General features: G+C 45.5%; 1 non-coding gene across 1 annotated transcript; it reads left to right on the plus strand.

The window, feature by feature from the left end:
• Nucleotides 1-10165: 10165 nt before the first annotated feature.
• LOC120110345 lies at nucleotides 10166-10275 on the plus strand. Its single transcript, XR_005511287.1, has one exon. It is a non-coding gene; the product is annotated as a small nucleolar RNA R71 (small nucleolar RNA).
• Nucleotides 10276-11121: the final 846 nt, after the last annotated feature.

Raw genomic sequence — 11121 nt, forward strand, 5'->3', positions numbered from 1 at the left:
GCGTTGTAGGCCGAGGGAACACGGACGACCAAGAACCCGAGTCGCACCGTGGCTTCTGCGGGTGCGACGCCCGCAGTCACAGGCAGCTCAACGACACCTTCCACCGGGACAGCGTCACCGGTGAATCCTATGAGGGGGGTGGATATTTTGTGCAACAATTGTCTGGGCAAGCCCAGCTTTTGGAAGGCCTCGTAAAACAAGATATCAGCTGAGCTTCCACTATCCACAAGAACACGCCTTACATCATAGTTTGCCATAGTGAGGGAGATCACCATGGCGTCATCGTGGGGGGTCTGAACCCCCTTTACGTCCTCATCACAAAAGGTGATTACATTGCCGACCCTCTGCTTCTTTGCGACGGCCGCACCTGACGCCTCCGTCGAGCCCCCTGCGTTCCTCACGGGCCGGGGGCAGCCCCCAGTGATAGTGTGGATCACACCCGCGACGGGTCGATTCTGCTCCCGAGGCTCCGGAGGAGCCGGGTCGGCCGGACGCGGGTCTGCGGGGGGACGTCGGTCGCTCACATATCGACCGAGACGCCCCCGGCGGATGAGAGCCTCGATCTCGTCCCGAAGCTGGAAGCAGTCTTCTGTGTCGTGGCCGTGGTCTCGGTGGTACTCACAGTACGCCCGGGAGGGCCTCTTCCCAGGGATCTTCCGCATCTGTCTAGGGGCCGGGAGGTCCTCCCGCCCCTTGATCTCCATAAGGATCTGGGCCCGGGGAGTCAGGAGAGGGGTGTACCGGTTGAAACGTCGGGGCGGAGAACGAGGGCGTGGGGCGCCGTGGTTCTTCGCCGGCGACGGGCTTCTGCGCCGACGCTGGGGCGTCGGGCTCCTCCTCTGGCGTGCCTCTTTTCACCTTTTCTTCCCAAGCTTTGGAGGGATCTCGGCGGCCTCCTTGCTCCGGTGGGCGGCCGCCTCCTCGGCGTGGGCGGCCGCCTCCTCGGCGTCCGCATACTGGTTCGCCCGGGACAACAGCTCTGGGAAGCTCCGCGGCAGGCGTTTGTCCAGGGAGAAGGTGAGTCTGCCCTTCCGGAAGCCACGCTTCAGGGCTGAAAGAGCTACTTCCTGACTCAGGTTCCGGACCTCCAGCGTAGCCCTGTTGAAGCGGGTAAGATAATCCCGCAGGCTTTCTCCCTCGTTTTGCCAGACATCAAAGAGGGAGTCGGAGACCAGTCGCCGCCGGCTACTGACGGCGAAATGAGTGACGAAGAGGCGAGTGAACTGGTCGAAGGACCGGATTGAGTCAGCCTCCAGCCCGGCGAACCATGCCCTCGCCGGGCCACGGAGGGTTGCCGGGAAAGCCTTGCAGAGAAGGGGATCTGATGCTCCGTGGAGGAGCATAAGGGTCCTGAAACTCTCGACGTGATCCCGCGGGTGCGCCGCCCCGTCATAGGGTTCGATCGCCGGCATTTTGAACCCCGGCGGATTCGGGGTCCGCAGGATCCTCGAGGCAAGCGCCGGCTGGGAGGAGATCTCTAAGTGGGCGAAGGGATCTTTGGAATGGCCCTTCAGGACCTGGAGTTGTCGGTGGAGATCGTCTACCCGCCGGTCCAGGGAGCGCGACCGGTGGGTGGGAGACAAGGGGCGGCGAGAGGGGGACCGACTGGAGCGCGGGTTCCTCGAGGACTGGGGGGTCTGGGAACGCGCCCGGGCCCGCCTCTCGGACCCCGCGCAGCTCCGGCAGGAAGGTCCCGGCAGAATGGAGCGTGCTCGAGAATCCTCCTCGCGCCGGCGCTCTTCCCCATGGGAGAGGAAGGAGCGCGGGTTGAGGAGGACAGGCGAACGCTCAGGCAGCGGCGGCTCCTGAACCCGCTGCGGCGCCCGGGACATCGCACCCTGCAGATTCTGCACCGCCTCCGTGAGGGTGCGAACCTGCTGGGTTAGCTGGTCGAACTGGGCGGCTTCGACCGTCTGAACGGGCGGTGGGGAGGTAGAGTGTTGCTGAGAGTGTGTTGGAGATGCAGCGGCCCTCCGGCCAGAGGCGCGAGAGGCCCCGCGACCGGAAGCATTGGAAGCTCCACGACCACCTCGCCGTGCCATTACGATCGCTCTGAGATCCGGTGCCCCTCCTTCTAGCGCCAACTGTTGCTGGGGGTCCAAACCAAGAACGATTGGCACAGCGGTGTGAACGGGGTTCCCTTGGAATTACTTCGGTTGCGCTCCACCTTCCGCCGGAAAACCTGCAAGCAAGCCTCGCACCACCACCGGGGTAGTGGGGGCCCTCCGACGATCAAGTTAGGGGAGATCGAAGGAGAAGGAGATGTAGCAGGTAAGATGATACTCTGGAAAATCTTGCTTACCCTCCCCCTTCCCCCCCAGCCGCATATATATCAGGCTGGAGGGTTTTTCCGGGGATTGGTCATCGTGTGGCGCGATGGGGTTGCCACTGACATGGTCGTTACAGGGCGTCGTGGGGCAGCGCTGGGTACGGCTATGGCAGGGCGTAGTGGAGCTCCGCTTTGTACGGCTGTTACAGGGGATCGTGGGACAGCGCCGGATACGGCCGTTGCAGGGAGTAGTGGAGCAGGGGGCCGCGGCGTGCCTCAGGGGAACAGTCTGTTGTTGTCAGGAGTTTGCCGACTTGGGGTCGGATCGCTGGATCAAGGGGCAGCCGACTCGAGGTCGGGCTGCGGAGCCGAAGATATCCGACCCGAGGTCGGATTGCTGGATCAAGGGGCAGCCGTAGTCTTCCTGGGCGCGCGTGCCGGTCACGTGGGGCATGGTGGCTAAGTTCCCCCGTAACAGGGCCAATCCACCTCAGCTCACTACCTTCAGCTTTTGTTATGTTGTTATGTTTGTTATTACTCATGAAGCAATAGAAGTTTATGTGTTCCGAGTCAGCTATTGATTTAGTCAATTTCAGTTAGACAGGTAGGTCAATGTCGTGGGATAGTAGCTAATTATATAGGTTATGTGTTTAGTTGTATGGCTTCAGATTAGGAGCATGTTCCAGGCCGTATGTTTAGTTTGTGTGTGTGGTAGTTATGCCCTCTATTATTGTTCTATTTTGTTCTTTTATTTATATGCATTATCAATGAGAAATTGGTAGAATTATTCAGCCAAAAAATTAGATTGTCAACTTGGAGGACTTGGGTTCCCTCGAAGTAACCCAGCTTATCATTATTTTCATCTCTGGATCATAACATTTGGTATCAGAGTCGGTCAGTCCCCATGGTCGAAGGTACGTCCTTTTTTCAATTGGTAGAGGCTCTAGCCTCAGTCAAACTCCCTCAAGAGAAACAACAAGAGGAGCATCAGAAGGTCATTGCTGATCTTAGCGTCTCCCATCGGCATGCTCTTGCTGAACTTTCACTGTAAGTGCAATTTCTCACAGCTGCAGTGGACTCCCAAGGTTTGTCTCGTGAGATCAGAAGGAGGCGCACGCGGAAGGAAGGCGCGTGATCTCTTCCGGACGGCCGCTGGGAGGATTCACGGAATGCTGGAAACGGCCGGATCCGATGCTGGTGAAAGGAGGAGATGATTACGGGCTGAAGCATGGGAGCGTTGATCGGGTTGTGAATGGACTCGAGGAGGAGCGGACGCTTGGAAGCCTCTGAGATCAAATCACGAATCCGGGAGCTCGCGGTATGCTGAAGATGGTAACGGATGAGGGCTGCAGCAGGATCTTTGGCATGTGTCACGGGAAGAGGCTATGGCATGTAGACATGTGTAGCTCCGGTGCAAATGTGCTTGACCAGATTCAATTATGCTCCTAACATCATTAGGCTTGGAGCCATGCCTTATCCCAAACTATACAAAATGCGCATTTAAACTCTTGATTTACAATAACCTTTGCACCACAAAAATATAATATTAATGCAACACTTTTAATCATTATTTATTAGCAATAATATTAATTTAAGTGATGTGTAAATCGCACTTTTGTGCTCTCATCACACCCCCCAACTAGCTTATTGCTAGTCTCTTAGCAATTAACGGACAAATGAAAAAAATGAGAGTGCAAAAGGTGTGGTTTAAACTATGACTTTTTATTGAAGCTAAAGATACAAAACTAAGATATGTACCCACTTTCATAGGGCATCACGATTGCACTTAGCACGTGCAACAAGCCGTTAAACCCCTAGGTTATCCTAGTGGACGAGTGTTGTCTCGTGAGGGTTTGCAGTAATGTTACCCACAAACATCATTCATAAAATGATATACAATGAAATCTAAGTCAATACACATGTGATATATATATTTTTCTCAAGCTTGGCAACTATCAAAGTAAGGGGAATACTAAAGTGTAGTATGCATAAACAGAATGACTTTCTTAGAGCACTAAGATACCTCCACCACAACATAGTACCGCTTGAATTTTAGGTGCACTACTCAAGTTCGCAAGTGTTTACTACAGTTTATTAGAACCTGATCTATCAAATTTTCAGAATATCACATGTTGTCTACATTCGTCAAGAATGGTTCGTATGTAAAGAAAGAGCTATCAATCCCAACTAAATATCCAAAGTACACAAAGGTCCAATACAATGGAGTCAAACCAGCCATTACCACATGTCACTGGGTTCAGCCCGACCAACCCTATTCATGCTTTTTTTTTTTTAGCATAAATATTGGAAACACATATGGTGATTACAATAGTCCAACCCCCTTAGGCTCTAGCAAGGTCCATGTAGCGAGTTTTCGGCCAATGACTCTTGATCCAGTTGGCTCAAGGCATTAGGTGTAAACACCCCTCGGGCTTAATTACTCGAACCAAACTACGCCACGAGGTTAGACTTGTCATCTCCTCATTTATTTATTTATTTGATTTTTTTTTTCAAATAGAGAAGGTAAACTGAACCATATAATGTGACTGCAACGTGACTATAGGTCAACCAAGATCGGAACATAAGGCACTTAGATGATCTAGCCGGGGTATTCAACCTCGATCTTTATGTGAAAACCAAATCAAGAACCTTATAGTACGGACAAGGATACTCGTACTTCTTTTACAGATATAGCTTAATAAAAATGCATTAAACAAATGTGAACTCCTGAGGCCTTCCTATAATCATTAAATACATGTGCGGGGATCTAATAATAGGTCTCTAATCAGTCATAGTACGCATGTATTCCTTGCCTTAATAGTTGCACAAACTCAATATGAAAATACATGTGCATTTGCTTAGAAAAGAATGCAAAAACTTTTATTATTATTATTATTATTATTTTATTTTTTATGCAAAATACTTCCCTCCCCCCAACTTAAACATTGCATTGTCCTCAATGTAATAGATACAAGAAAATTATAATGAAAGACAGTAGAGAAAATAACATTGGAGAGAAGAGGAATACCTTGAGCTGTTGATATCCAGAAAATAAAACCTACAAAACTAATATACACATACCTTTGCCTTCATGTTCAGTCATAAGAAGGCTCCCCCAAGAAAAAGGAGTCTTCTTCATCTGCAAAATTCTCAAGAAAAGGTTTAAGTCTGTGTCCATTTACCTTAAAAATTCTACCATCCCGTGGATTCTCAATCTCAACCGCCCCATGTGGAAAAACAGTTTTTATAATGTAAGGACCTGTCCATCTCGATCGCAACTTACCAGGAAACAGATGTAAGCGGGAATCATATAAAAGAACTTTTTGCAAAGGTTCAAAAGATTTTTTTAAAATTGATTTATCATGTAAGATCTTCATTCGTTCTTTGCAAATTTTAGCATTGTCATAAGCATCTCTGCGAATCTCATTAAGCTCGTTTAATTGCAATTTTCTAGCTAGACCGGCATCTTGTAAATCAAAATTTAATTTTCTAATTGCCCAATACGATTTATGTTCTATTTCTACGGACAAATGACACGCTTTTTCGTAGACTAGCCGGTAGGGAGACATGCCAAGATTGGTTTTGTATGCAGTACGATAAGCCCATAATGCATCTGATAGTTTTAAGGACCAATCTTTTCGTGATGGATTTACCGTTTTTTCTAAGATACGCTTGATTTCCCTATTGGCTAATTCTACTTGGCCACTAGTTTGCGGGTGATATGGGGTAGCAACTCTGTGGGTGACATCATACTTTTTTAATAATGTCTCAAAAGGCTTATTACATAAATGTTTTCCACCGTCACTAATTATAACCTTAGGCATCCCAAATCGTGAAAAAATATTTTCTTTTAAAAACTTCAGGACAGGTTTGTGATCATTGGTCCTACAAACGACAGCTTCTATCCATTTGGACACATACTCGACCCCAACTAAAATGTACTCATATCCAAAAGATGGTGGGAATGGGCCTATAAAATCGATGCCCCAACAATCGAAAATTTCGATAATAGTAATGGGTTGAAGAGGCATCATTTGCCTACGAGTTAGACTTCCAATACGTTGATATGGATCACATGTCCTGCAGAACTCGTGGGCATCTTTGAACATAGTGGGCCAATAGAAACCACATTGCAAAACTTTTGCAACAGTTTTCTTAGAGGCAAAGTGTCCACCGCAAGCATCAGTGTGGCAGAAAGAAAGTACGCTTTGTATATCATGATCCGGTATGCATTGTCTAAAGATTTGATCATTGCAATATTTAAACAAATAGGGTTCGTCATAGTAATAATTCTTTACTTCGCGCAAGAAAATTTTTCTATCTGTCGACCCCCAATGCTCCGGCATCCGGCTTGTAACAAGAAAATTTACAATATCTGTATACCATGGTATACTAAAGAGTGCAAACAACTGCTCTTCAGGGAATGAGTCCTTTATGGAAAACTGTGGCACTGAATCATGAAAAACTAATCGTGATAAATGGTCAGCAACCACATTCTCTACTCCTTTTTTATCTTTGATAGTGATGTCAAATTCTTGGAGTAGAAGTATCCATCGTATTAAGCGTGGTTTGGCCTCTTTCTTATCCAACAAATATTTTAGTGCCGCATGGTCCGTGAAGATAACAATAGGAGCACCAAGGATATAAGAGCGAAATTTATCTAAGGCAAATACTACCGCAAGCAATTCCTTCTCGGTGGTAGTGTAATTCATTTGAGCATCGTTTAAGGTTTTGCTTGCATAGTAAATGACATATGGCTTATTATCCTTGCGTTATCCTAGGACAGCTCCTATTGCATAGTCGCTAGCGTCGCACATAATCTCAAAAGGTAATGACCAATCGGGTGGTCGCACAATGAGTGCAGTGCTAAGCATAGACTTCAACTTTTCGAATGCCTCCTGACAGGTTTCAGTCCAATTGGACGGTGTATCAAGGGATAGGAGATTACATAATGGTCGAGATATGACACTAAAGTTCTTGATGAACCTCCTATAGAATCCGGCATGACCCAAAAATGATCTAACATCTCTAACCGTCTTGGGTGCAGGTAGCTTAGCAATTAAATCAGTCTTAGCTCTATCTACTTCCATGCCCTTCGATGAAACAATATGTCCTAAGACAATTCCTTTTGGCACCATGAAGTGGCATTTCTCCCAATTCAGTATCAAATTCTTTTCTATACATCGAGCTAAGACTGCTTGTAAAAAGTGACAAGCAATCATCAAATGAGTCACCAAAAACGGAGAAGTCATCCATGAACACTTCCAAAAATTTTTCGTTCATGTCTTCAAAAATGCTGAGCATGCATCTTTGAAATGTTGCGGGTGCATTACACAACCCAAATGGCATTCGTCAGAAAGCAAATGTGCCAAAAGGACAAGTGAAGGTAGTCTTCTCTTGATCTTCTGATAAAATTTCAATTTGATAATATCCCGAATAGCCATCAAGAAAACAATAGAAAGCATGCCCTGCAACTCTCTCCAATACTTGGTCTAGGAAGGGTAGAGGAAAGTGATCCTTTCGTGTGACCAAATTCAGCTTTCGGTAGTCAACACACATGCGCCAACTCGTCGGGACACGAGTTGGAACTAGTTCACCTTGTTCATTTTCTACTACCGTCAAACCCGATTTCTTAGGAACGACTTGAGTAGGGCTTACCCACTTGCTGTCAGAAATTGGGTAAATAATACCCACGTCAAGCAACTTGAGGACTTCTTCCTTAACCACATCTCTCATCGTAGGATTTAACCTTCATTGCATTTGCCTTGTGGTTTTGGCATTGTCCTCCAAATATATACGGTGTGTGCAAATTAAGGGGCTAATTCCCTTCAAATCGGCAATAGACCACCCTAAGGCTCCTTTATGATTCTTTAAAACATCAATTAATTTTCCTTCTTGGGTATGATCAAGTCCAGACGAGATGATTACAGAAAAAGTATCTTCGGGTCCAAGAAAAGCATACTTAAGTTCCTTTGGTAAGGGTTTCAATTCGGGCTTGGGTGCTTGCTCATGGGATGGTACTATTTTCGCCTCTTGAGGCGACAACCTCTCAAATTCTCCTACTTTTGGTCTCCACCTAGTGACCATCTTGATATCCAGATTATCCACAATAGGTGTGACTGACAAATTATTACCATTGGTTCCATTAGGACACCAATCAATTAAGCTATCATTGAATGGGTCATTAATTGCTTTAGCTAACAAATAATCTTCTGCGATGGTTTCAACCCAATCAACCTCCTTACTCTCTTCGAAATCATTGGGTTGTTTGCACACATTAAAAATGTTCAGTTCTAAGGTCATATTACCGAAAGAAAGCTTCATGACGCCATTCCTACAATTAATCAATGCATTAGAAGTTGCAAGGAATGGACGTCCTAAAATGCCCGGAATCTGAGACTGTGAGTTCGAAGCCGGATGTGTGTCCAATACAATAAAATCGACAGGAAAGTAGAACTTGTCTACTTGGACTAATACATCCTCGATAATCCTCCTTGGAATTTTAACTGACCTGTCAGCTAATTGCAAAGTGACGGAGGTTGGCTTCAACTCACCTAAACCAAGTTGCTCATATACAGAATATGGCAACAAATTCACACTTGTCCCTAAATCTAACAATGCTCGCTCTATCCTAAAGTCGCCTATGATGCATGAGATGGTTGGGCAACCTGGATCTTTATATTTAGGGAGAATGTTGTGCTGCAAAATAGCACTCACATTTTCAGTTAAAAATGCCTTCTTCTTAACATTTAATCGGCGCTTAACAGTACACAAGTCCTTCAAAAATTTGGCATATGAGGGTACTTGTTTGATTGCATCAAGAAGAGGTATATTGATTTTTACTTGTTTAAAAAGCTCAAGAATTTCAGAGTTAGGTTCGAGCTTTTGCAACGGCTTTAACCGTTATGGAAAAGGTGGAGGAAAAGGACATTCAACTTTCTTAGTAGAAGTTGGGACCTCAACTTCTTCTTTGTCCCTTTCATCGACTTTGGGAGCATCAGAATTAGAAGTGACTTGCGGTCTCAATTGGACAGTTTGATCAATGACTTTCCCATTACGCAAAGTCATGATGCTCTTTGCATGCTCTGTATGTGAACTAGAAGGAGCCGTATTATTACTACCGTGCACTTGTGGGTTAGGTTGGGGTTGAGCTAGAAGCTTACCCTTTTCTTGGATACTTAGGACGGTAGTCAACATTGACAATTGGTTCCTTATGTCTTCAAAATTTCGAGTATTTTGAGCATTGATATTAGCTTGACCTTGTAGAAAAGTTTGTATGGATTGCAATGTATCCTCGATATTTGGCTTTTGAGAAGGTGATGGTGCATAAGGAGGATGTGCAGGTGGAGGAGCTGAATGGTGTGACTGTTGAGGATGATCGTTTCTCCACCTAAAGTTTGGATGATTCTTCCAACCAGGGTTATAGGTATTCGAGTATGGATCGTTATAAGGCTTTTGGTAGGAGTTCATAGCATTTGCTTGATCGTGAAAGACTTCTTTGAATGCCGGTATGGTGGGACAATCTGTAGTAGTATGACCCGACATATCGCAGATACCACAACACTCGTTTCTAAGCTCTATAGTCTTGACAGGCTCAACCTTCCTAAGCTCAATTTCTTCTACCTTCCTAGTGAGGGCTGCCATTTTAGCATGAAGTTCATCCTCAGTTCTGAGGTTGTAAAGGCCTCCCTGTACAGAGCTAGTAGGCTTAGGTAAAGACTTGGTATTTCTATCCCCGTTATCCCAAAGTTGGGCAGTCTCAGCAAGGAAATCCAAATACTCCCATGCCTCATCAGGTTGTTTTTCTAAGAATCTACCATTGCACATGGTCTCTACAAACTGTTTCAACTGTGGAGATAAACCTTCATAAAAGAGCTAATGGTTCTCCAAGTTTCGAACCCGTGATGAGGGCATGAGAGAAGAAGGTCTTTAAATCTTTCCCAACATTCATAAAATGTTTCATTATCTTTTTGTTGAAAATTGCTAATATGTCTTTTTAAAAAGTTGGTCCTTTGTGTGGGAAAGAACTTCTTCAAAAATTCTCTCTGCATATCTTGCCAATTTCTTATTGATCTAGGTCGCAAAGAGTTTAGCCATGTTTTGGCCTTATCCTTTAGAGAGAAAGGAAACAATGTCAACTTGAGGACATCCTCGGTGACATTTGGCACTCTAAATGTAATGCTCAATTCTTCAAAATCCTTTAAATGAAGATACGGACTTTCGGACTCTAACCCGTGGAACTTGGGCAGCAATTGAATTACCCCGGGTTTGATGTCAAAATGTCCTACATTATCAGGAAAAATTATGCATGAAGGCTGACTAGTCCTAGCCGGTTGTAGGTATTGTCTTAGAGTCATAACATGGGGTTCTCGTTCTCGATTGTGGTGACTCCCCGCATCTTCATTTAGATCAGCCATCTCACAAGGTGTGAGATATTGAGAAGGAATTTCAGGGGTGTCCTAAGGGATGATCTAAAGTTGTACGACTTAATCGACCAGTGTCGTCCCTATTCCACTTTAGCATGCAAAATATTTCCCTCTCTTTTTTTTTTCTTTTTTTCTTTTTTTTAAATTAAAAAATAAATATAAGTACCAACTAAAGATATCCTAAAACGACATCCTAAAACAAAAATCCTATTCACAATCAAACATGCAACAAAACATTACACCTCAATTTCTAATATTTTTCTCAAATTTCTAGACAGCTCCTAACTGGTTTGAAGAGGGCACCTAAGCCTCCAATCCGGTCTAATGAACCGAGTTGAGCAGGTAAGCTCCCAGGTAAGTGGAGAGGTCACGATGCGTTCGCAAAGGTTCCACTTAAAACCCACTTGCCTCGAACAGATGAACTGT

Source organism: Phoenix dactylifera, chromosome 3 (genome assembly GCF_009389715.1).
Source record: "Phoenix dactylifera cultivar Barhee BC4 chromosome 3, palm_55x_up_171113_PBpolish2nd_filt_p, whole genome shotgun sequence".
In the NCBI taxonomy this organism is placed as follows: Eukaryota; Viridiplantae; Streptophyta; class Magnoliopsida; order Arecales; family Arecaceae; genus Phoenix; species Phoenix dactylifera.